A 27800-nucleotide genomic window follows, 5' to 3' on the forward strand; every position below is an offset into this window, starting at 1 on the left:
TTCGCAATATTCACAGGCAGCTGGAGAACGGAAAAAACAAAGGAGCGGCAGGACAGATGCAGGAGACAGAGGGACAGAACTGACCATTGGGGAGGGATGGAGGACAGGAAAACAGGGGGAGGCCTCGGGACCCCTGAACACTTGTTCCAGAGTCCCGCAGATGACAGTTACAACAAGCTTACCCGTTAAGACATCCCTTCTTAGAAACGGGACACTGTGTCCTCGGCCGAGGTCCTGGCACCCTTCCTGTTGCTTGTGACCCCACAGGGATGACAAGCCAACGATTCCGGAGGGGGCAGGGGATGGCTGAGGATAATAGTCTAAACCCTGAAACAGGTCCAACTCAAGTAAAAAGATTTTCTTGCCTAAACGATGTTATATTTTTCTCTGCTTTAATTACTGAATCCTGTAACTGGAATTTCACCACTGATTCAAAGAGATGCTAAAAATAGTCTGTTCTAGAATGAGGAATGAGAAGCATCGTGTAATTTTGCTACTAAATGGACTCCTGTTTTTTTCACAGCTCAGTAACTTACTCTTCAAATATATTTCCTCTTTTTATTAACCAAAAATGTAAAGCACTTCAGATGCATATTAAACATTAATTTTCAACACTAATTATGTATTTATAAGTTTATAAGTAAAAACTCAGACATACACCAACCTTACTTAAAAACAGTCTCTTTTGACTCTTTTCCTCAACATCTAATCATGACCTTCATTAAACACCTCTGACTGCAAGAATACAGTCTCATTTCCATACGATGAATGAACAGAGCTGTGATCCAACAGGCTCCCGCTGCAAATGGCAAATTATTAGTAACACCTCACATTTGAATCCATGGTGCCGTTTACAAAGGGTTTTCACGTAAATCATCTCGTTTAATCTCTACAACAACCCTGCCACAAACAAGCAAGGCAGAAATTACTTTAACCAGCTTACAACTGAGGAAGCAGGCTCTGAGAGTGAAACAGCTTGTAAAGGTGGGACAAGCCCTCACCTACGTCCTGCTCACGCTAAGTCCCACCTCGTATTCCAAACTCAGCCCCTCCTAAGACTCACACAATTCCCATCCTCCAAGTCCAACAGAACTCAGGATGAGCAGAACCCAGGTGACTCCCAGCACCTCTCCTTTGCACTGAGGCTTACGTCCAATGCACAGGCTCTGTCTTCTCAACTCAACTAGAAGCCCTGGAGGGTAAAAATGGAATCTCACGTTTCGTACTGTCTAGAATGATAGCACGCACATCACAGGGATACACTGAATTACTGTCATGATGCCACCTGACCATGATGCCATGATCAACATCTCTTGATCAGAGAGTCATCAAGGAGACCAAGGTCTAACTCCAGCACCCCAACGATGGCATGACTCTTGGCTTCGGCCCACCTTCCTAGCTGCAACTAGGTTGGAAAATCCTGGAAGTCTGTCCCAGGCCATCGTAAGTAAATATAAAAGAGGTTTCCTTAGCAATGACTAAAGTTGCCTTACATCTTCAACTGGTTTGAGTCTTTGCTGCTCCCCCACCCCCGTAAACGGTCCCTGGATTCTGACTGTGTGTTGGTTCCTGAGCACCCGGGAACGGGACCCACTGGGTGTCTCCATGGGGTCTATTCGCTTGATGTGCCCCGCCTTGACTCCCATATTCACCTGGCTTCTGTTCCCGCCAGGACCCACAGCTTGAACTTCCAGCCCCACTTGGTTCTCTCGAGCCTGGCTTCCCAGCCCACCCTCACATCAACCACAGTCGGCCCGTGCGGGGACCTGCGGAGCTCTACAACTGACCGAGAGAGGGGTCCAGCCTACGTTTTTATCTTCAGCTTAGACCTGGAGTTCTGCATGTCCACAACTCCTTCAAGAGAAGGACAGACGTAACACAGGTACCAGAGCAGTCACTCTGACTCCCCCCCCCAGTGACACAATGTCCTTCCCTCCTCAACCTCAGACTAAACAATATAACAACCTCCTAAAATACCATACAGGCAGCAATCAACATGCTGTCAGATACCAAACAGATCATAACCAAATCAGGATTACTGTTTAGTTTCATTAAATATGCTGAATCTTAAATTTGGACCAAAAAATTATTACATAAATATACAAAAATACTTAGGAAATCTGCACGTTATCAGATGGAAACAGCAGATGTAAATGCCGCATGGCAGACGGCTGGGTTTTTTTCCGATCACCATGACGATTTTTACATATTCCAGAATCAAAATCTATTTCAAAGCTTTCTGTGTAATGTTAAACCTGACATAAAGATTACACAAGCAATTCAACAAGTAACATCAGTTATTTTTCTCCCTGAGGAAAGTATAGTAGCAGCCGCTGTAACAAATGGGTCCATAAATGTCCCCCCACAGGTGACCTGTGCGTTCAAACAAGACTGACACACGCAGCTGTCACGTTCAAGTCTCCCGAGCCCCCAGTCATACCTTGCCATGGCTGCGTCTGGGGTGTGGGAGCTGAACGGCTCAGCGCACACAGTGAGAAGGAAGAACACAGCCCACGAGAGGAGACAGAACAAGGGGAATGATTACCGCCCAGAAAGGAAGACAAAATTTCAGTCGCCTGTGGAGAGTAACTCATCACCACTGAATAAACAGGAAAAGGGAAGGACTGAGAATCACTCCGCCACCTCCAACCTTAATCTGTCTCAAAAGGGAGCAGAGGGCTTCCCTGGTGGCGCAGCGGTTGAGAGTCCGCCTGCTGATGCAGGGGGCACAGGTTCGTGCCCCGGTCCGGGAAGATCCCACATGCCGTGGAGCGGCTGGGCCCGTGAGCCATGGCCGCTGAGCCTGCGCGTCCGGAGCCTGTGCTCCGCAACGGGAGAGGCCACAACAGTGAGAGGCCCGCGTACCGCAAAAAAAAAAAAAAAAAAAAGAAAAGAAAAGAAAAAAACTAACAAACAAAAAAAAGGGAGCAGAGCAGGGGAGAGGAGGTCGCGATGGAAAGACAATAATTACACGCTTGGAGGTGGAGAACTGACGTGCAGGGGACCTCCAGATCACCAGTGAACGCAGAGCTGAGGCTGGAATGAGAAGTCACAAGCCTCCAGCACTGCTGTAATTGAGGGAATGGAACAGAGACACAACAGATGGCAAGGCCAAGGGGAATGAACACGAGATGGGGAGAAAATGGCATCAGAGACCAAATTCCAGGGAAAAGGGGATCTCCTAAAATGTCAGTGGGGGCATAAATTGTGCCACTTTTGTTGTCAGTATGTGTTAAGAGCCTTAAATTATTTAAATTATTTAAACTACTAATTCTTTAGCAACATATCCTAAAGGAATAAACACAAATATGGGCAAAGATTTATACATAAAGTTGTTCCCCTTAGTGTTACTTGTGATAACAAAACACAAGAGAAACTAAATATGCCAAACAAAAGAATTAATTTAAAGTAAATTATGCTAGATCTAAAAAATAAATTATTATGCAATACCTACGTTGCATTTTAGAAGACTTTTAAATTATGTGATAAAAGTCTTATGACATGAGATTACATGCGAAAGCATACAAAATAGTATATACAGTATTTACTTATGAAAGAATTATTTGTTGAATACCTTCTATGTACTAGCACCTAGGTACTGGGGAGAAAATGCAATAAAAGAAATAAGTCCTTATTTCTGTGGAGCATGGATTCTACTGGTAAGTGTCCCAGAAAGGGTAAATAAATAAATCTGCAAGAGAACCTCATAGGAAATAAATGCTAACAAGGCAAACATAACAGGTGATGTAAAAAGAATACTATCAACTATAAAAAGTACCTGAAATTGACTTAAAATAAATAAACTGCAAGATTAATAGTAAAAAATAATGTCAACTGAAAACCAAAAGCAAATTTCAGGTGGCTTAATAAATGGTCTAGAAAAAGAAAGGTGGCATTGTTATAACCGGAAAGTGTCCGGGCCCTTTATGGTTTACCCTTCAGCATCCCCAGGAGGCAGAACTTACAAGCTCTCCCCTTTCTCAACCTCAAACATAAAAATCAGGAAGTGCACGAAAGCAGCCTGGCTACGGAGGCCTGTGCCGCCGCTGGACTGCTCTGGACCAAAACGATCTCCTCCGTAATTTCACAAGAGAAGTGATCCTTCCAAACACAAGCTAGGACGGTACTTGGTACCTTTCCATTTTCACGGCAGATCAACCCCCCCCCAACACACACACACACACACACACACACACACACACACACACACACACTCACTTATCTAAGTTTGTTCATTCATTCATTGAACCAATATTACAGGGCAGGGACTCCCTCAAAATCACAACATCCCCTATAGAAACCAAGGACCAGTTCCCCAAATGCAAAATGTTCCATTCCTTAAGCATTTGTGAAAACACTAAACTGAAGGAAAGCACTGAGAATACTGACGCGAGCTGTACAACGTCTTACACAAACGCTCTGAAAAATAATGCGTCTATACTTAAAACACATGCACAACTCGGATGACATTTATCCTCCAAACAATTACTCTTCAGCAGATAACTGGTAAGAATGTCCTCATAGTAGGTATGGAGAAATTGAGAAAACATTGTAAAGTAAAAATACTATATAATTCCATGAGGAAAACTACTGCAAAAAGCCACACAAATATTCCCTGTATTCTGGAATATTTCCTGAAAAGTAAGATTTAAATGCATACTAATTACTTATATTTTTAAAAAGTCAAGTTTCAGAATGAGATATTATATTATGGAGGTTGGTTAAATAAAGCATTTTGCAGAGGTAGGTGACATCATAAACTTCATTAAAACCATAATACAGGAAAGCTTATCCTATGGAGATCAGGCAAAGCCCGGAGCAATCTAGAATCACTCTGACGTAGGAAGCAAAAGAGAAAACCAACTTCCTCTTTCCTTCCAGGTCCTTCTAAGTTACTCCCTGATAAATATTTCCTTCCATCAGGCGGTCAGCCACCCACCCTGAAGAAGCAGCTGAGCACACTGAGGGTTAATGCAGAACACAAGGGCCCACAGCTCAGTCCCTGGACCTTTGCTCTCCTCCATCACAGCCCCTCCTCTCAGATCTCATCCAGTCCAGACAACCGCCAAGTTCACATCACCAGACCAGACCACTGCCCTGAATTTCAAAGCAGTGCCCTCGCTCTGCTCCCTGCTCTCACCTATGGCTCCGCCAAGCCCCCCAGCCTGGTCTCCACTTCTCACCTTGACTCTGCTGGCCCCAACCTGATCTCCCACCTCCACCCTTGGCTCCCAATAGCCTGTTCTCCACTCGGGAGCCAGAGCAATTCTGTCAACAGGCAAGTCGGATCCTGTGTCTCCTGGATTTGAAACTCTCTCAGGGCTGGTCACCTCACTCCGACAGTACACGGAGCGTGACAGGGAGTCAACAGCTAGCTGCTGGGAGTTTGCGTGGCATTTCATTCCTACTTTTTATACAGAAGACACTAGAGAATTGTGAGATTATCAGACTTCTGATATATTTATTTGGAACGTTTCTTGGGTGATCTCATCTAGTAACCTCATCTATATCTGCCTGTACTTAACTCTCAGCCAGATCACCTTCCACGAGTAGATTTTTAGGGGATATTTCTGGTTTAAGATCTACATTTAAAGATGAGATCTGTAGGGAGAAAGACATTTTCAAAGAATCATCAATTCTCCACCTTACGCCTCCTTTTAGTGTTTTCCTCAAATAAAAAAGGTCAACATTCCAAAAAAATGACTGAAGCAGAAGTAAATACCACGTTACATCTTTCTACAGAGAGAGGCGGCAACCTCACCAGTACAGAAACCATTAAAAACAGATATCAGGTGGTTTACCCTTTTTTTTCTGAATATGATTAAATGGGGAGGGGAGACCTTCTCAGCAGAGGATCACGGATAAGAAATGAACAGGATGGAAACCAAGCACCCCGGCCTACGGCCAAGAATACCCTGACAGCGTCTTGTAATGAGAAACCCTGTTGCTGCACTACTCAGACAGGGCCCTTCAGCGTCAGTTTCCCCAAAGGAACTGGGTTCATTCACAGGGGGAGGGAAAGTTACACACACAAGAACAAAGGCATGTTTACATTTTCCATTCACTCCTGTAACCTGAGCTGATGAGGTCACATCCGCTGGCACTGGGGGTAGGCGGGGGGCAGTCAAGGAACTAATGCAGAAACGGGACACTGCTTTGCTCCAATTCAGTATAAGAGGCACGACAACAGTGCTCGCGGATGCTAAAATCTAAAGAAACATCTAAGCCCCGAGACTCTGTGTTCAAGACAATCCAAAGCACGAGGTCTAACGTCCTCTCGGAGGGAGAAGGTTCACTCCAACCCAACCTCCACCAACGGGACTGTTTTTAATTTAATTTCAAGAGAGGTACACACATAAATTTGCCCAGCTCTGTGGCGCTTTGGAGAAATAACAAAAGGGAAGATTTAAATACCAGATATAGCAAAATCATTCCCTAAGTATTATCATGGTACCGAGTTTCCTCTTAGAATTCTATTAATGCTGAAGCAGCCACCCCTCCTACACATCCATCTATGGACGGCGCTGCGCCAGGCTGGAATCTCTGACCTTCACGGAATTTTGTCACTTGAGACATCAGGAACTGTCTAGACCAGCAGTCCCCAACCTTTCTTCCACTGGTTTCATGGAAGACAATTCTTCCACGGACAGGGGCTGCGGTACGGTTTCCGGACCTTTCAAGCACATTACATTTATTGTGCACTTTATTTCTATTATTATTACATTGTAATATATAATGAAATAATTATACAACTCACCATAATGCTGACAGGAGGCGGAGCTCAGGAGGTAATGGGAGCGACGGGGAGCGGCTGTGGACACAGATGAAGCTTCGCTCGCTCGCCCGCTGCTAATCTCCTGCTGTGCGGCCTGGTTCCTAACAGGCCACGGACCACTACGGGTCCGTGGCCCGGGCGATGGGGGCCCCTGGTCTAGACCATACAGCTCCTGAGGCCCACTGGGCTCAATGTGTGGTCTACCGATGCACCCATCACAGCGGTTCCCACCAGACACGCTGCTCCCCCATCACTTCCTTCTGTGCTTTGCTGGCACCTGCCCACTCCCTCTGCCCGAGGCAGTCTCGAGATGAACCATTCCTAGTGCTATATTTGATGCCTGATGGAACAAGCTGAAACTTCTCCCAAACGATTCCTCTAACAAAACAGAAGACTCCCTGCAGCCCAGAGATTCAGCTGAACAAAAACAGAAGAGAACCACGTCACACTCCATCCAGCGATTAACAGAAAAGCAGGCGTGAAGAAACGCCCGACCTCGAGTGACATCCATATACGCGAATGAAAGCCGCAATGCCATACACTCTTTTCACTTACCGTATCAGCAAGGACTGAAACACGAAAACCCCCGTGTTGGCCAGGCTGGGGTTCCTCAGGCACTCTGACACTTCACTGGCACAAGCAGAAGCTATAAATGAGGCTCTTTTTAGACTGCAAAGGGTGCCCAGGATCAAATTAGAATCTAAGGGAAAAAATATGTATTTCCCAAAAGGTAGTCTGTGATTGCTGACACAGAAGTCAGTTTGGGATGCTGTTTAACGCTGGCGGAAACCGGAAGGGTTAGCGTGACACCCCCCACTCCCCACACTTCCTGGCCACGCGGTGACCAGGACGGACACAACCCAAAACGGGCCAGTCGGCTTCCCTCCCAGGAACGGGGATCTGAGAGCCCGATTCTGGTGGAGTCTCATCACGTGAGCTGGAACGAAGGAAACTGAACTCACATCGAGAGCTTCATCTAAAGAAGTCCCGAGTTCCTGGCATATTCTCTTCCTGCTTAGCACACAAACGGCATCTGGATTCAGTGAACCGACTTTCACTTTGAGTTTTTCAAATTTATACTCTAGGATTATTTTCTGCTTATGTCCTCGTTTTTCCTAAACTCCGATTTCAACCAGTTTATTTGACGACCATATTGACTTCCTGTTTAAGAGCATGATGAGCTATGTTTCTTAAACAGACTGGGTCTGGTGCAGCTAGATTCAACAAATCCCCAAACTCCCCCTCCGCTTCAGAGTATTATTCTGATAGGATTATAGGATTTCTGGTCAATTTTTTGAGGTTTTTTTTTTTTTAAGTCCTATAACAATTTTAAAATCAACGAATCCTGAAAGTAATTTTCCAAAGGGGGCAAAAAAAGAATTATCGTCTCCTCATTTTTAAAACTCACTTTAATTTCATGGTAACTGCCGTTCGCCAACAGAAGAAGGCCAATTTTCTCTCATCATTTGTTCCATTATTTTCCAACCTGTTACAGAATTCTACAGACTATAGATGCGACGTGCCCTTCAAAGTGTGAAGTCTGACTTTAGAAAATTAACATAGCCTGGCTTGTCTTCTCCCATAATCATTCGTCCAGGGCTCTCCCCCAACCTCACAACGAACACTCAGAAAGGGAAGAAGATATATACATACTTATTTCAATCATAATAGCCAACTATGACAACACAAAGAATTCAAGCTTTCAAAGCACTTAATTCTGCTGAAGATGCAATCATGTTACATGCTTCGAAAATAACGCACTCCCCCATCCTGTTTTTAGAGAACTTTGAAAATCTAGACAATATGCTTCCTTTCAAAACACCAACTGCTTCCAGAGAAAAAGAAAGAAACAGACAAATGATCTTGCCAAGAACCATCTCTGCAGTTTCTCTTGGTAGAGTAGCCCTTTCAGTGGCTACAAAGATTTAAATTCAATCCTTGATTGGATTGATGATATACCACCTTTCATTTACTTAGAACTGGATTTTAGAACAAAAAAGAGCTTAGAGTACTCTAATTCAGTTGTTTCCAACTTTTGCAAGGACGAGGACCCCTCTGTGATGCTAAAAAATGTTAAGGATTCTTACAATACCTGTGTCTAGTGATTGAGAAAGTAAAGAAGAAAACCATGAGTGCACAGTAATTCTTTAACAGCCACCTGCAAACACCTGTAAAATAGTAACACATGAATCTTTTTTTCTTATTACAGAGCAAGTTAACGTCAGAACTGAGTCTAAAAACAAGTCTCCAGACTTACGACACAGATGGGGTTCTAAGATTCCAGAGCATCACTCAGCACAGAGGAAGGTTTTCTCTAAGTATCCCCAACAATCCGCTTAGGAACTACACAAAGCGATCTTCAAGTTCTTACGGGAAAACAAGCAAAGATCCGGAATTCTGAAAAAGACGACTGAAGAGTAGAGGGCATCCCTGTCGGCTATGAGGCGCTGTACAGCTACAGTGACTAATCAGTGTGCCTCAGTGTGCCGCTGAAACGCAGAAATGACTCCTAACACCTCGGAACGCAGTATAAAATGGGTGTGGCATTTCGTATCGCTGGAGTAAAGATCATTCATTAAATGCTACTGTAACAATCCATGGGGGGAGGGCAATCAAACGGAGTCCGTCCTTACCGCTCAGGCCAAAAGAAGCTCCAAATGGAACCAACAAAGGACCAGAAGAAACACAGAAGATTTTTTTTTTTTTAATAATCTTGCAGTGGAGAAGGTCTTGTGAAACATGATTGAACAACAGAAGCCAAATGTTAAACTACTTGAAAAAATCAAATATTACTTCATTACTGAAAATCCGACAAACAAAGCCAACGTCACCCACCGAATGAAGCCCCTCCGGAGCGTTACAATTCTAACCATCAGACAAACCCAGATTCTCTGCCATCCAAGCACAGCACTCCTTCTGTTTGCCATACAATCCCAGATTCCTCAGAAGATAGTTTTAAAACCATGAAAAATTAAATCTCACAGAATCCATGGAAACGACCTCGCCTAGGCCTGTGGAGTGAGATTTCTACAGCACCACCCTCAGCTGTGACCTCTACTCACACTAGAAACCATCAGCAACACAGTAAGTCTTTCGTAGGCATTGGGGGCCACAGTTTAACTTTAGCAAAACGTACACGTGGCAAAGCAACAGGCATTTTTTCAGAGTAAGTCTGCTCTGGGATGCATGGTCTGACAGTCAGCATGCAGACTCAGCAGTGAATGCTCACCTAGTTTACAATGTCAACAGACACTACTGGGCGCCTCCTGCATGTAAGCCAGCTCTAAGATGAAGAAGAACCAGTCTTCTGCCTTCCAGAAGCTTACCATCTAAGTTATCCGCGAAACAAACCGTGAGGAACGGATGTCCTTATCGACAGCGGCAACATATGTTTCAATCTTCGTATTTCCCCACGTGACTGAGTAAAGCAAAATTACAGTTATCTAATGTATTACTGATAAGCAAATCCCTTCTAACCATGGGATTTTTAAACAATTAGTTTACGGGTATACCTAAGTGACTCGGCCCCCAAACCGGAAGGCACCACGTAACAGCCCGTCAGCTGAGCGGGTGCTCCATCTGCAGGGAAATGTAAACAGCTGCTATTTAAACTCAGTCATCATTCAGTATCATATTGGTCCAGAAACCAGGCAATTTTTACCTCTTGTGGACTTTTCCCCTTTATCCCTATCTGGTATTCCACCAAATTCTCATCCATTCATTCTTTCTCTTTGACATGAAAATATTACCTGTTACAATTACGTATTCGCTCACTTCTGTCAATTTTTTCAAAGTTTTTCTTCCTCTTTTGCTTCCCACACTATCGCTTGGGAGGACGTTGTGTATTTCACGATGAAAGCTCTGATTCAGAAGGCATCTGCCCAGCCCCCCCTCCCCCCCCATCTCTTCCCAGAGGCTGGACGCTACTTCTCCTCCATAACCTTGGCCAAATGGCACCAGCCGTCAGAACTATCAAAGGAGGAACTGTTTTCACTTCGTTCCATTTACAAAGACTTTGAAACAGTTCTGACTCTCTGTAGGATCATCTACAGGGCAATTCCGACTTTGCAAGAGATGCCAAGACCTCTTGTCCTATATGTACCTTCAACGCACAGATACTAGCAAGTAAAATTCCTGAATAATTATCTCATGTGTTTCTTTGCCACCCATGAGTGCTTCCCAGATAACATAAAACTGAAAAATATTTCATAAGTTCCTTATTTTAATTTGAAGAATGACTGAACTCAAATCATCCTTTTATCTGTTAATTATAAAGAAATGAATGAAATTATAAGTCAATCCCAATAAGCTATCCTTAATAATTTCTGTAATAAATAATTCTTTGGTTAACAACCAGACCCTCAATATTCTACAGTGAACGTATCACCTACAGATTAGGTTAACAGAGGCCATACAGTCTTAATTCTAGATCCCATGAATACTGTTTCAGAAAAATTATGTTCACTGCCTAGTACTGGAAATTAAAGTCACACTTTTACTCTAAAAATAAGCGCTCTAGAGAAGCACTCTTAGCAAGTATTTCCCGTGAATTATAAGACACCCTCATTTGCCACAGTCAAGGATTTTCATAGTAAGATCTTTAAAATCCTGAGATGTTTCATTTGTATTCCAGCAGAAATCATCAGCCCTCAAGAAAAAGCAAGAGAAAGCCTCCCCATTCTGTTAATTTACTGGTCCCCAGTGACTAAGCCATGATGAAGTACCTTTGTTATAATGCTTGCTAGATCTCCATAATCCTGCAAAACCAAGGGTGTCTTTTTTTTTTCCTGGAAGGGAGGGGGATGGTAGGAGAGCACCAGAGGTACCACTTAAAAGTTAGAGATTTAAGTAAACATTAGGAAAAAATGCAGCATCTTCCAGGAGGTCAGAGATTCACTGCCCTGAGCCCAAAAGGAACTTCACTGAACTGAGTTCTCAGGATCTTTCTGAGCAGATCACTTCCTGGTGAGCCGTGGCTTCTGCCCTCCAAACCTTTTCGGGCTCCTGAGGCAGCACCCACACTCCGGATGCCTGTTACCATCCGCTCCCACTATCTGAGGGGAATGAAACGGTCCTGACACAGCCTCCCGACCACAAAGGCAAATTTCAAGAAAGCAAGAGTGGCTTCACAAGACTGTCACAGCTTTAAGGAGGAAGAAGGGACATTCTACAGATTACAGAAGGATAATTTAAAGACAGCTCCCAAGCCCCAGTACAGTGTGTTTAGGGCCACTTTTCTGAAAAACTGCTCAAAGAAGCGACAAAAACAGGAAATATCATCAAATTCATAATTTTAAAAAAATGCTTTTTAATAGAACAAGGAATTTTTAATGAAAACACCACCTAACATAAAAGAACTCTGCTTGGGTTTGAGGATCCCTGGGCCCTGCTTCCCCCTCACCTGTGCCGACTCTGACTACGGCCTTCTCTGCATCTTCTGTGGGACCGTTTTGGGCACAGACAGAATAACAACAGGTGCACAGGAGAAAGGGCCCCCCGCTGCATCAGGTCCTCAGCCAGCACTACCCATTCACCCGCTGCTTGAGGCCCAGGAGCAGTTCTCTGTGTCTCATCCATTAAGGAAAATCATCCTACTTTTTCCCATCCTTGCTTGTCTCTGTTGCCTCTGGAACTTGCCCTCACGTGATCCGGGACCATCTGAATAAAAAGCTCCCGCAGAGGACTGCCGTAGACATCAAATTTGATCACGTAATGAAGACCCCTAACACGTAAATCATCAGACGTGCACTCTTCTGAGAGCTGACACACATCGCCCACACGAACTCTGTCCAAGCCACGGCACCTTAGCTGTTACCCTCTTTTCACTAAGACCCCAGGCTGCAAATTACCACTTAGCATTCATTTCTTTCTGCCCCATTTTTAAACGTCCATAGAGGTGCCCTTCCACAGCTTTCTTAGTGACTAATTATGCCCTCAAGGTATTGACCCTCTTAGGAGATCTGTTAACAGCTAAGAAGGACATCTAGGTTGTTCTGCCCTCTCTTCCAAGGTGTGGTCCCAGGACGCACACACAGGTCTGAAGGTTTCTTAGGAATTTTCTTGCTGTTGCTATTGTTCTTTTTTCTGCCGATTCCTGGGCGATTTTTTACTCTCAGTACAGAAGTCGACCCTTCATTCAGTATTCACGTGGCTTCCTTTATTCCTTCCATCAACTCTGCGGGGCAGGTGCTGTTTTCTTAGACAAGGAAGTCAAGGCTCACGGAAGTTAAGAAATGGCCCCCAAACCACACAGCTAATAAACGGCAAAGCCAAGATGTGACCCCAAATCAGTCTGGCCCCAAACACCGGCTCTTGACTGGGTTGCAATTCTGTCTCTCATCGGGTCTGAGAGGCACTCAATCATCCAGCCATGTGCACATCCCACTGTGTTCCAGAAACAAGACAGCATTTATTGGAAGTAGGTGAAAAAAAGAAAAGGAAAATAAGAATAGAAGCATTAAATGAGCTAGAAATGAGACACATACAGAAGGCATCCCTTAGATCCTGCACATCTGCTTCAGGTGAGCCACAAATCTGGTTCAAGAACCTGTAAAGGGGAATCTAAGGTTTTACAGAATAGCGTCCACAAGCCACACATCTACGAACTACTAAACCAAAGTGCCTTTACTCCTGATTCTAAGACCCGGAAGCAATTCCAGCAAACACAGAGTCCACACCTACTGACATCCCATCCCAAAGCAGGGGCTGAATAATCCCCAAGGCATATTCCTCTTTCTTCAATGTTCCAAATGGCCCCTCTGTTCTGATTCCAGAGCCTAGCTGGCATAGCATCATAGCAAATGACTGTCGAGGAAAGAATCTCTAGTAAATGGTCATTAAAAATAAAAAGCCAAGAAGCTCTGATCGTCTTCCATTGATAATGTAAGTTGGGACCCCTTGCCCACAGAGCAGTAGTTTTGTAACTTTTTTTTTTTTTTTAAAACAAAATTTTCACCAGAATGCCAAGCAGCCAGAAGGGAGTAACTCTGGTTGGAACTAGAGTGAAAGCTTCCAACTGATTTCTTCATCATAACTTCTCTGAAACTTGGCAAGTCACTCAGGACTGTCCCCTGCCCTCCCCGACGCTTACAGCTAACCCACCTCCTACTGCTTCCTTCAAAGTTTATCGCTTGTTTTCCTTCCAAAAGGAGCAATTAGCAGCAAAAGTGAAACTCGGGGTGGTAAGTCTATTAAATAATACACTTCTTAAACGTACATACAGGATATCTCAGCAAATTAAGAAAACTAAAGCAATACGCAACTTACATATGGCAGCAAGGAAATAGGAGTGACTAAAAAAGTTATAAAACTATGCTAGATTTAACAGTGAGAGCATTAAAACATAATCTTAGGATACAGCATTTACCGTTTATACATCTGGGGGAGAGGGAAGGAAAACATCAAAAAGCTCTGGTCAACTCAAACCTCTCTGGGTTTCTATTTATTCAACTTTCCTAAAATGTGATTTAACTAACTACTGTTCATATCCCTAACACTTCAGGAATTCTGGGAAGTTAAATGTAAATGAAATTTGCCGAACCTTATGATTTATTTTAGTACTTTCATGAGAAGACCAGGATGAATCAAATTTCACTCAATTTAGGAAAAGAAATCACATTCCATTCATCCAGATAAGGAAGGATTCCTCATTCCACCAATGACCAATGCGTGCAAAACAAACATCATCTTTAAAAACAACAGAAAGAAATTCCAAAATTACCAGAAATAATTTGAGGCTGACACTAGAATTAAAGGGAGAAGAAAAAAGTCAACAAGCACCAAAATGTATTAGATGAAACCCAACACTTCAGAAATAATATTTGAATGCTAACTGGACCTACAAACGCATATGCGTCTAATGCTTGGCCGCTTTTATACAAAGCCCGCTGAAAGTGGGAGTCCATTCACCGAGGTTCTTTGAGATGTTCCAGACAGAAACAGCAACTGCGCAAATGTTTAAGCTGCTTTATGCTACAGCACTTCTGAGGGAAAAACAGCATGAAAGCCAACTTTTGAACATATTCATATTAATAAAAACCTATCCTAATACCCTTCTAAATGGAAAACCTTAAGAGGTTATTTTTAAATGCAAATTTACATATTGGAAAGCCAAAAATACGCAGCAAGAAATGACTGGAAATACAGGCATCTCTACTCTTCAACATCTAAGGTTTCGGAAACGCAGTCAATCTAGAAATCACGTGTTTTTCGGCATGATTCAGTTTCATTTTTTCTGGGCTCATTCATTCGTTTCTGATGACCATGCACAATCAGTGGGCACGCTAACCGTTGGGAATGCTGTCTCCTGGTGGAAAAGGGTCATCACAGGGGTGTATATCATGTCTAAAGATCACCGTAAGGTGGGGACAAAGAAGGAGCAAGATACAAAGAGAATAATGCTTTCCTTGTCTTTCATTCTTTTTCCCCCAAAAGTTCAAAGAGACAAAAAAATAATGGTAAACTAGGCACGGTGATAATGGACGTGAGATTTTGTTTTATCTGCAAAACAACCCAAAATATCAATGTCTCCTCAGCGAAAGAGAACTGTTGTTTTCAACCTTATTTCCCATTCTTGGCACTTCAGTTTAGTGTTTGTCTGGAATCAGGCTACTCACCTGTGTAATCCATGGAACGTTAAAATATTTGAATTTTGTCTGTCTATCATCTCAAATTACTCAATAAAAGGAAAGCAAAAAAAAAACCAATCATTAAATAATTTGCTTATAATGAATCATAACCAGCCTTCCCCTTCTCTAGCTTGGATATTTTATTGACTTTTGTATTTTAATCTAGTTTCTCTCTTCTTGTTGTTTTACAGTTTCACAATAGAAAGACAGTTCCGCACAACTATCATTCTAAAATTCTATAGTCTAAAACACAGTCAACATAAATAGGTACATAGATGATTTCCATCATTTCCTTTAAACTCATTTCCATTTTTCCTCTCACTTTTAACTTACCAAATCAAATTATTACTGAATAACATTTTAGCCTCAGATAAGCTCTCAAATGTTTCTTTGAAAAGATGACTGTTAATTTCAAAACAAATGCTTTTCACCTCTCTTTAAAAAAATAAAAAGTAAAACACAGTCACAGATCATTTTTCGACAATTTTGAGGTTAAGTTCTACCTAGATGTTAGGAGATTAACAAAACTGACAAACCTTTAGAATGACCACACACACACAGAAAAACGAGAAAAATCACACGCTGGTAAAATCAAGAATGAAGAATAGACATTGAGGGGCTTCCCTGGTGGCGCAGTGGTTGAGCGTCCGCCTGCCGATGCGGAGGACACGGGTTCCTGCCCTGGTCCGGGAGGATCCCACATGCCGCGGAGCGGCTGGGCCCGTGAGCCATGGCCGCTGGGCCTGCGCGTCCGGAGCCTGTGCTCCGCAACGGGAGGGACCACAACAGTGAGAGGCCCGCCTACTGCAAAAAAAAAAAAAAAAAAAAACTACAGATCAATATCCCTCATGAATTAGATGCAAAACTACTCAACAAAATATTAACAAATCAAATCTAGAAACACAGAAAAAGAATTACATACCATGAACAAACGGGATTTATCCGAAGAATGCAAAGTTGGTTTAACCTCCAAAACTCAATTAGTACTATATGTCATATTAATAAACGACAATACTACATGGGTGTCTCAACAGATACAGATTTTTCTTTCACAAAATCCAACACCCATTTGTGGTTAAAAACCCCCAACAAAGAATTTAGCATCTATTCATTCACGGTCAGGGCTTTCTATTTAAGACATTTTTCCCTGCTCTAGGCCATGAAGCTACCCTATATTATTTTTTACCTTTCATCTTTAGATCTACAGTCTGTCTGGCATTGATTTTTGTGTATGTTATAAAGTAGGGGTCAAATGTCATTTATGGACATCCATCTCAAGGATCACACACCAATGACCGAAAAGACCAGCCTTTCCAAACTATTTTACACTTAACATAATCAAATGTCTACAGATGTTTGGTTCTGTTTCAGGTCTTTCTGTTCAGTTTCATTCATCTGTTTGCCCACAGTTGTGACAATACCACATGGTCTAGAATATTACAACTTTATAAACTCTTGATATCTGATAAGTCCTGCCACCTGTTGTTCTTCAAGGGTGTCTTGAAATTCTTTGCCCTCTACATTTATATAAATTCTAGAAACAGATAGTCAATTTCCACCTCCTAAGATTTTTTCATGCTATGGACTAGGGTTGAACAGTATCTATATCAATTTAGGGTGAACGGACATCTCTATATTTAGTCTTTCATACCATGAACATGGTATATTCCCTCTTTTCTTACCTGTTCCTTAAATTCTCTAAATATTTTACGGTTTCCTATGTAAAGGCATTATAAATTTCTTACAAGTTCTATTCCTATATATTTGGATTTTTAATGCTATTACAAGTAGTACCTTTATTAACTTCATTTTCTAATTGTTTACGGCTATAGAGAATCTAGCAACCATGCTAAAGACATACCTTAAGTCTAATAACTTACACGGATTCTTTTGGATGTTTCTGCATACACAATAGTTTCACCTGCATATACTGAATTTTTTTCTTCTTTTCCAACTCTAGTATTTTTTATTTCTTTTTCTTATCTTACTGTGCTGGCAAGAACCTACAATATAATGCTGAATAAATGTGGTAATTACAAGCATCCTTATCTCATTTCCAATTTTAGAAGATAACTTTTCATTATTTCAACACTAATATGATATTTGCTCTAAGTTTTCTCACCGATACTCTTCCTAGTTTGCTTAAAAGTTTTTCATCATGAATAGATATTAAATTTTAGTGTTTCCTGCATCTAATGATGACTGTATAGTTTTTTTCTCCATCAATATGGTGAGATGCGTTGGATTTGTTGAATGCTAAACCAACACTGCATTCTAGAATAAACACAAATTGTTCATGATATATTATCATTTTATGTTGATAGATCTAATTGTTATTTTAGGATTTTTGCAAGCATGTTCATGAATGAGACTGTCCTATGATTTTTTTCTTGTAACATCCTTGACAATATTAGATATTAAGATTATGCTGGCCTGGCAGGACTTTCAGGCTCAGAGGATTTTGTCCACCTGCTTCCAAATCTCCTCATACATTCTCCCTCCAAAACATACACAAGGAGAGCAAAAGAATCCACATATGATCTATGCCTTCCAGCATTAATATAGGAGGCAGAATACAACAGCCTTCAAATCATCTGTAAGTGGAGGGATAAACTAACTGAATTCCAACAGAGCTTCCAACACACACCACTGCAAGCCTAGAGATGCTTCTCGTGCTGAGTCACTGACACGTTGCATTATTCACGTAAGCCCACCACACCTAAAACACCAACTTGGGAGGCTCAGCCATCACCGAAAGTACAGGTTTTGTTGTTTTCATTCCTGATCCTCATGTAGTTTTGATTCTCATTATTTATATACAGCTTCATTATGATGAGTATTTCCTATAAGTTCATTCAAATCTTTATTTAATGGGGGACAAGACAGACAAGCTCCCACCACTTACGTCCAATAAAATCATAAGCATCTCAAACAGTAAAAAATTGCATAAAGTATACATTCCATTAAAAAAAACTGTACATGCAACTTTTACTTATACACAGTTGATCTAAGTTATATCAGTGTCCAAAAAGAGAAAAAATGCTGAGTAAATATTAAAATGCAGGGCAATACTGTTTGTCTCAAATGAAATTTGACTATCAGTAGCAACCAAATAGCCTAAGAAATAAAGCCACAAACTTCTAAACTGCATAGCAGAAAAAGTAGCCATAAGTGTAGTTTAAAAGAAAAATTCTGTCCTAAACACTTTAATGCCTGAGCCCCAACACAATTCTTCCAAATGATACCCTAAGTTTTGTCATGGCCATAATCTTTTTTTTGGAGGGGCAGAATGGAAGGAACTGGGCATATTGGAAGTGGAAGAAGGCTTTAATTAGCCTGTGTGATGCAGTGGACAAACAGCACAGAAGCTGTGCGTTTTTAATTACAGCTCAGGTAGGGACTTCATTATCGCTGATAAGCCTTGTAACCGTTCAAAATTACAATGCCAATTTTTAAAAAAAGAAGTAACGTTTTAATAATCTTCCTCCCTGGGATATCTCAAAGAACAATTCCCACTTTAGTCAAGCCTTTGGAAACAAAGTTGTTTGCAGTGTGTAATTAAAATCTGAAGGCAGGTGACTGGGGAATTTGGGGGTTTCTGTGACTGCTGGTTTTTAAACCAATAATCAAGGTAGTTAACTCTAAAAGGTGTACAAAAACGGGAGACAAATCCTATGGAAAACTAAGAACCAAGATATGTTTTAAATCTACAGGGTTGGTTATAAAACAAATGTTTTCCCATTTCTACTGAAACAGACGAAGGTCCTATTCTGAAAAATTACAATCATGCCCCCCAAATTAAGGTCTTACTTTGCAGAGATGGAAAGTGAATCTATTCCTCCCCTTTCTAGGCTGTGGACAGCCTCGCACAGGATGAGACCAACGTGAGCACAGGCTCTATCTCCTTGCAACCTTCTGGTTAATGTCATCCTCCCTTTGGATTGGACATTTTGCTCCCTCCTGTTTAGACACTATTCCTTCCATGCACCACGGGGAGTAATTCAAATCCATGGCCTCTCCTTAAGCATTCACTCTAACCTGAGGAAAGAATACCACCCAGCAAAGAGTTACAAAGTCAACTGAAAGCTGATATCTGCCTAGGTAATTCCCTAACACAGGACTACATAAGGTAATAGGCAAAAACCAAAACCCCCTGTGTCATACACATATTTTGAGGAGCTGAAAAAATAAGTGTGACATTAGTAGGGCAAGATGACTCAGATCAAGTTTTTAAAATTACATAGTAGGGGTAGTGTTCTGCTTAGGTCATGAATCAAAACTTATGACATATTCAGTCAATGAAAAAGTACCTGTTGAAGCTCTTCTATGGCAAAGAATACACTATTGCATCCACTTAGCTGATAAAATACGGCTACACGGGTTGTGGCTCACAGTCAATCACATCCACACTTTTATACTGCAACAGAATTTCACGGAACTGTTCACGTGCACAGAAACAAGTCCCAGCACTCATGGGAGGATGCTATGAGATGAACTAAAATGCAACGGTTGTAGCAGGCGATGCAATCTTTGGATTGCGCTGGAGCACAACTTTTATAGGCCCAACGCGGTTTTCAGAAATCAGAAGTACTCAGAGACCAAAGGTCACATCCGCTGGGGGAAGACAATGTGTGTTATCACTGCGAGCTAAGGCTATGACCTAACGAGGTCTTTACCTGAGGTTATCTGACAAAGGCAGACACACCTACGAAACAGGCACCGAGATGTCTGGTTGTTGACCAGAAGGGAGTTTATAGTTATGTGAGCTGGACAATCGACCCTCTGCCTCACCTCTCTAGCTTTTGACGACAGGACCTTGGCTGTATCAACACTGTTATCACCAGTAACTAGCGTGATACACAGTAGGCACTCAAACACGTGTGGACCTCCTGAAAAGAACCAGAAAGCAACAACTGAAAGAAAGAAATTAAAATAAATAAAACACTGAAAAAGTTCAAGAATATAGCTGAAGACGTCTTTACATTAGTTTCAAGACCACTGCTCCAGAAGGTCAAAGGGCATCCCAACAAGAGGAGCAAGGGACAATGTCACTCGTCCAAAGTTTAGAAATGATCCCAGATGCTGTGCTCAGGGTCAAGGCCCAGAGGCTCTAGTAGACCTGAAAGGTGGGGAAATACCCTGGGATGTTTGGGATGTTTAAAATTAAAAAAAAAAAGTCAACAGAAGCAAAGAGCTAACCTCAAAGAGAACAGGCACAGGTCGGGGAAGAAGAAACAGAACAGGGTGGCTCTAAAGATCAGGACTGAAATCCGAGTATATGGAAAAATATTCTAATCTAGGGACATCTATTAAGTTAGGAGGATAGGTTCTGACACAAAACAAACAAGACTGGCCTTGAGGTAAGTGGCTGAGAAAGCACTGCCAGGACAGGGCAGCAACGGAGAGGACGTCACAGATAATGTGACCCCAGAGGACACCAGGACCTGGAAAAAGACAAGGCTGTGCGCACATAAACCCACCCTTGGAAGGACCACCCACCCTAGGAAAAGCATGCCTTAAAAGGAAAACAGCATCCTAAAAAGTTTGTTTTTAATAAGAGAGAATAAAGTCACTGTTAAAAACATTCCACCCTGCGCCAGACGTTCCTCTCTAGTGAAGGCCCTTCTCTCCTCTTCAAAATCCAGCCTCCCCTGACTGGCTTCACCTCCTTAGCACCACCACCCCTTAATCCACGGCAATAAGGCTCCACTGTGATGCCTCTTGCCAAAATCAGTAATTACATCCTAGGGCTAAAACCAATGGAAATTTTGAAACCACCATCTAGCAACCTCTGTCTAGCAACCTCTCTCTCTTGGTACTTTAATATACACAAATCCCTCCATTAAAAAAGAAAAGAAGGTCCCCCTTCACCCACCCTCCCCTGTCACCCTTCAGCACCAGCGCACTTCGTGGCCCCTGCTCACTAGGAAGCCCTCTTACAAACCAGCCATCTCACTCCTGTCCCCATCACTGTGTCATCACTGCCGTCAGCTATGTTACAATGACCTGGCTGTTATCATCCCTCTTTGCTGACGTTTTCCTGGACCATGGCTTCCCAGACACCCAATCCTTTCAGTCTCAGTGTGGGAGTTATCTTTTAAACACAAGAGTCCTTCAGATCCCATTCTCCCCACTCCTTTTCTTTACGCATGCTCTGCACAAGCTTCTTGAATCTACTCCATTAACAAAGGCAGAGGTTCTAGAACTTTCTCTTCTCACTGCACCGGTTCGTTCAGCCCTGATTGCAAGGCCAAATGCCTACTGAGTAATTGAACCATTAGATACTGCAAATAACAAGTATCTATGTCCTAGCAACTTAGTACCCATTTGAAAACAGCACACTTCAACTGAGAGAAAGTGGGTATTTCACTTCTCCCTTCAGTAAAACACAAACAGCATAATTTCTCACACCTTGGAGTCAGACTGGATAGCACCTCCCCCGTTCCCTGGTCCACACCGATCTGCACGCAGAACAGCAACCAGTGAAACCCCAGCTTTGCAAAGATGATGTCATCAGAAGGAACGTGACATAAACTCCTGGAGAAACCGAGCAGGCAGGTCCCGCAGGGTTGACAGCTGTTTGCACTGCTGAGCGTCCTTCATCGAACTCATACTCCCTGCGAGTTCACTGTGGCAAACAGTTTGGGAACCGGTGCTGAGAACTCTCACGCGCGTGCCTCCAGTCCAGACACCTCCCAATATCCGGATTCCAGTGCAGCCACTGACCGCTGCGTCCCGCAGGCACCTTGAACTTGACAAGGGCAGCATCTTTCCCCCAAACGGCGGCTGCTCGCTGTCCTGGGGCCTAAGGACGGCCTCACCACCCACCAGCCGCCCGGCCACAACTCGGCACTGCCCTGTGCCCTCGCTCTCCCAGCACACGCGCGCGCACACACGCGCGCCGACCACGCCGTCCTACCCCCTCAGGCTCCCCTCCCTCCAGCCTTGCCCCGCTATCCGTTCTCCAAGGGCACGTCTGACTGCGTCCTTCTTCGGCTCGGAAGGCTCCGGCCGTTTTGGTCACCCAGCAGGGAGGCCAGGCCCCTCCTAACGGGCCTCGCAGGGCCCCGGAGGCCCGGCTCACCCCTCCTCCTGCCACGCGGCACCCCGGCCCCCTCCCCCCACGCAGCCCTAACCTCGGCTCTAGCTGCTCCAAAGCCTCGTGTCCCCGACAGGCCTCTGTACTCTCTCCTTCCCCCCTGGCACTTCTGGGGGCGCTTTCCTCGTCTCTCCGAACCGGGAGCTCGGGTTTCTGGTCATCCTGGGAGCTCCGCGAGGGCCCGTTCGGAGCACACTGCGCCGTGACCAGCGGCTCCCACGGTCGCAGATGCCGCCGAACCGGGAGCTCATCCGGGGCCCACAGAGGCACCTGCCTTGTTCCCCTGTGTCCCCGAACACCCCGTGAACCCTGGAGTTCGCTGAATGAATAAAGCGGGCCAATGAGTGGGTCCGGCCACTCACGGGATGCTCCACGGGCCTCACCGCGGGTTCTGCCTCGGCAGCCGCCGCGTTGCACGCGAACTGTTCGTCTCGGCACACCACGAGCATCCTCAGAGCTGTCGTCTCTTATTTCTGCAATCCCAGGATTGAAATAGCAGCGCCCGGTACTTCGCAGGCATCCACTAAAGGGCTTTTGAATAAAAAAGGTGACTACCCCATGGCATTAAGTGCGGTTACCCCTGGAGAAAGAAACAGGACCAGACGGGGGGCGACAGGACCAGGAGGAAGGGGGAACTCAGACTTCCGGCTCCACTTATCTCTACAGTGACAGTAAATGTATGTTACAACATGCGTTATTTACGCATTGCTGGTCTACGATATTCCTGCATTACCAGCCTTAAATGAAGGCAGGGGTAGAGAACCAGCGGGGACGAGGCATGCATGGGTCCCAACGCCACGAGCAGCTCCCGAGAACATCTGCCCTCTAAGAGGAAAACCAGGCCTTAAGAAAAAAAGAGGACTTAAAAGAGAAGTCGAACATTTGCAGTCTGTCCAGCCATATGGAGGCGCTCCCAAGAAAACATAAGGAATGATAGCAGCCTGTGAGTGGAAAACACAATCTCGAATATTCTCCAGAGAAAGTCCTGGGAACTCTAAAAGACCATTAGCAGTGGCCCACGAGCTATACGTTGAATACTTATAACAGGCAACTATTTCAATCAAAATGTTCCAATAACCAGAAGGTTCCTTGCCACATGAAGGCTTCCATGGGAAGGGTAAGGCGCGTCTACAAGGACACACTGAGAAGAGATGGGTGCTATAATGTTGGCAGGACCGCTTGGCAAAGTGTCTTTTTTCACCTTTATTTTCAGAATTTTGTAAAACTGGGGTAGCACATCATTGCCTATTAGGCCATAAATCTGAGGCAAACAGAGAAAACAATGCTATAATGCAACTTCATGTCAGCAACCAGACGTGAAAGAACAATTTTTATAAGGAGATAGTTCCAGAACGAGCTTCTTTTCACTGTGTTAAGAAAACAGAGACTACAGGTCAGACGGTAACTATATAAAGCCAACCAAACTTTCCAACCTAGTGAGCTTGAAACATCTGAAAAGACACAACTCTCATGAATATCAATTAAGGAGGTCTTTAAAAAATAAAGAAAAATGAGTATGACGTGGACGCTCTTAGGAAGGAGACCAGACGCACAATGAGAACTGCCTATGGGAAAGGCCAAACCCGGCTTTCTTTCGTTTAACCTCTCAAGTAGATAAAAGAACTAGCTTTAAAGAATCTCTGCATTGTTTCACTGCTAGAAAAGGAAAGTTGGGTAAAGCACGTACAAAAAGAAGCCACCAGCATTCAATAGAATTTGCCCTAGAGGCAATAGAGAAGTAAGTCAATTATAACACTTTGAACCTAGTTTTGACAGAGAAGCAGACATTTTAAGTTTTAGAGAAACCTAATTTTTTTTAAGATGCAAAACATTTCTAATGGCTGGCTCCTGCCCTTAAAAAATGTGGATTCCGATTCTTAATCTTTCATGCCCCACGACGCATTTGATTTGAAGAGCTTCAAAGCAAAAACAGGCCTTTTTAATTGTCAGTTGTTAAAAACGTAATAATTACTGCTGGTAATAACTGAGAATTTAAAATTCATCCCCAAATGAGAAAGAATTCCTATTCCGCCCAATAGCGGCTAAGAAACGAGATGCTCCATTCATCCTTAAACCCACAGCTGAGTTTCTTAATAATTAAGAACTCTGCTCTCCACCAGGGAACTCTCCCTTGCACAGAAACTGAACCAAGAAGAAATCGCCATTGCCGGTTAAGCAGCACACACGGAACACACACGGAGAGGCAAAGGCTTTCCCCTCGCCGAAGCCCCGGCGCGGAGGAGGCACGAGAGCCAGGCCCCGCCGGGAGAACCTCCCGAGAGGACGCATCCCGGCCCGCGGGCCCCGGCGCGCCCAGTCCTCGCGCCCCGCAGCGGGCCGCTCGCAGGCTGCCGACCCCTTCCCGGAACCCGGAGCCCAGCCCGGCTACCGAGGCCGGGACCAGGACCACGGGCGCCCGCAGCCCCGGGGGAGGGGGCACCGGCCGCGGGGAGGGCGAAGCCGAGGGGAGAGGGCCGGACCCGGGCGGCGGGCACGCGGGGACTGGGCCAGGTGCGGCGAGACCGCGCGCAGCCCGGAGGGACGCGAGGCTCCTGGACGCGAGGCAGCCCCGGGCCCACGCGTGCGGCGCGGGCCGAGGCCCGGGCGCCACCTGCGGCCGGGATGGCGAGCGCCTGCCCCGCAGCCGGGTGGCGCACACCGGGGCCGGGGGGCGGCGCGGGCGAGAACGGCGCCGGGCCGCGCGGCGACGGCGGGAAGCCCGGGCCGGCGCGGGAGCCGGCGGGGAGGATGCGCCGGGCTGCAGGGCGGGCGCGGGCGGCGGCGCGGCCGCAGTGGGCCCCACCGCCCGCCCGAGCGCCCGGGCAATGCAGCAAGTTCACTTGGCCGCGGGGCTGCGGGGCCCGCGCCCGCCTCTGCCCGCGGGGCAGCCGCCCAGCCCGAAGCCGAGCAGCGCAGGGGTCAAGGCCGGGTACAGGGAGCCGGCTGGCTGCAGCCCGCACTCACCGGTCCGCGGTTCCGTCGCCGGCGCCGGCGCCGCGCTCTCAGCTCCATGGTCCCGCCGCTTCGCGGCCGCCCGGCGCCCCCACCCCGCACCGCCCCGCACGCAGCGGCGCCAGCGACGCCGCCTCCGGCCCGGCCACGGCCGCGGCCACGCCCCCTCCCGGCGGGGGGCCAGGCCGGAGCGAGAGGGGGGCCCAGCGCCGGCTCCACCAACCAGGGCCGGCTCACCGGCCGCTGCTCCCGGATTGGCGAGCGCCTCGACCAATGGGGGCGCGGCAGGAGTGCGGCGCGTCGGCGCCGGGGGGCGGGGGATTGCGGAGGAGGTGGCTCTAGCCCTTCGTCCTCCGCCCCTGGGGTCGGGCTGAGGCTTTAGCCGGAGTCCCTCCCGGAGTGGACAGGTAGGGACTCTTTGGGCAGAGTTTAGCCTGGGGGCCGTGCAGCACCTCCGCTAACGATGTACCACTGCAGTCCCTTTGGGTTTCCACCCATACTCTAACCTTCCCTGGGTTTGAGGGCTCTTGGAGACAGAGGTCCATCTATCTACCTGTGTGCTGCAGAGTTGAGGGTTCACAACCCTGAGAGGATTACAGCCATGCCCTCGGTTGGTCTTATGCCCTTCTCAAATCCGTCAGCATTCTGCCTGCAGAATCTTCTCATTCCCTCTGCAGATTCCTCTCTTCTTTTCCCCCCCGCCCCCGACTTCAGTCTCCGTCCGCCCAAATGTGAGAGAATCCACAATACCTATTAAATACAGGGTATCCCTTAAACTGCCCAGCCAAGCCCCCTGGCAGTGGGACTTGATTGATGACTCGGGGGTAAGCTTAAGGAGGAGGAAAAGGAAGGAAAGGAAAATAAGAAAAAAAGGAAAAGCCAATTATGTTCTCCTAGGTCCTGAAGGAAAGGCGTTTAAAAATGGAAGTGTTATTTTTATTTTACTTGCCTTTATGCTTTTTGGTTTACCAATAAGGTCACTAAATTGAAAAGCTTTTAGGAAATAAGTTCAAATCTCAATAAAGAGTCTTAGAAAAACTAACTCAGGTTGTCTTTACAGACATGTGATAACTACCCACATCTGATCCGGCTCCTAACAGCAACTAAATGCTAGGGAAAATGCATAGCAGCTGAAAACAATTTTAGCAAAGTTTGAAGCACCAGAAATGCAGAAGAAAACTCATGCATCCCTCTTCATGTGTAATCTATTAACCTACATTACTTCCAAAGGAAGCGTTTTTAAAGCTCTATTTTAAGGTGACATATATTTAATTTCCATACCATGTCAACATGAAATATTCTGGTCATTAATAAGGTAAACAGGGTTTTAGTGAATTATTACAGTGCTCTGTATTTGTAATATTGATAGTAGGGTGATAAATTTCTGTTGCATTCAAAGCTGACTTGTTATTCAAGTTGAAATGGCTTTCCTTCATTTTATCTTCATTTACCCAGGGGAATAGCTTCCAGGTCTATATTTAGGTCATTGATTTAGAATTCAAAAATGTGAAGGTGTAAGATACCCAGAGTCTGTTTTCAGGGTTGCTAATCACATTTCCCTTGCTTCTCCTGTCTTCAGTGACCCCCCCCAACTTTATATGAACTGCTGCTACACTGAATTCACACCCACTATTAGCCCTTAATTGTACTGTCCTGAAGTGTTCAGGATTGTTTCATATAAGTCGGTTTTATCTCTAATTAGATGTTAAGTTCCATTAGGGTAAGGTCCTTATTTTATACTACGGTTTCCTTCCCCCGTGATGTCTAGTGCAGTGCTGAATATGTAGTAAATATAACCCTACCCTTAGTATTGTGTCCATAATGTAGAGAATTTTCTTCAAATATAGTACTTCTGTGAACCAGCCCTTTAAGTAAAATTGCTCAGAGCAGTTGCCTGAAGGGGCTAATGCCTCATACTTAGCTGGAAAAATGTTGCCAAATCAGGGAGTAAATTGGTTGCCTGTAACAGAAACTTGAGTAAAGTGCAGACCAACAGGGGTTGCTTCTTACCACGTGACAGGAAGTCTGGAGACAGCCTGGAGGGTCTGCAATATCTCCAGGGTGTCAGTATATCTCAGGCTGCTTCTCCCCGTTGGCTCTGCTGTCCTTAGCATGTGGCTTTGTCTTCCTCTCACAAGATGGCTGCTCCCCTTCTGGACATTGTATCATATTCTGGAAAATGGTAGGGGGATGGGTAAAGGACGTAAGATCAAAGAGATGCCCGCCAACTGAATCTTCCCCTTAACAACCTTTCTGGGAGGCCCCAACCAGCACCTTCTGTTTGCTTCTTATTGGCCAGACCTGTGTCACACTGTGACATACCCCTGAGTGCCAAAGCGTCTGAAAT

At 44.9% G+C, this 27800-nt stretch overlaps 1 protein-coding gene across 1 annotated transcript in view; it reads right to left on the bottom strand.

The window, feature by feature from the left end:
* The window catches only part of WASF3 (WASP family member 3), a 91995-nt gene extending 64419 nt beyond the window's left edge, over nucleotides 1-27576 (bottom strand). Inside the window, exon 1 of the mRNA XM_082675668.1 lies at nucleotides 27464-27576. The gene's annotated coding sequence lies outside the window, so the exon portion shown is untranslated. The remainder of the gene's footprint in view (nucleotides 1-27463) is intronic.
* Between the last annotated feature and the right edge of the window lie 224 nt (nucleotides 27577-27800).

The sequence above is a fragment of the Grampus griseus genome, assembly GCF_964374135.1.
Source record: "Grampus griseus genome assembly, chromosome: 18".
In the NCBI taxonomy this organism is placed as follows: Eukaryota; Metazoa; Chordata; class Mammalia; order Artiodactyla; family Delphinidae; genus Grampus; species Grampus griseus.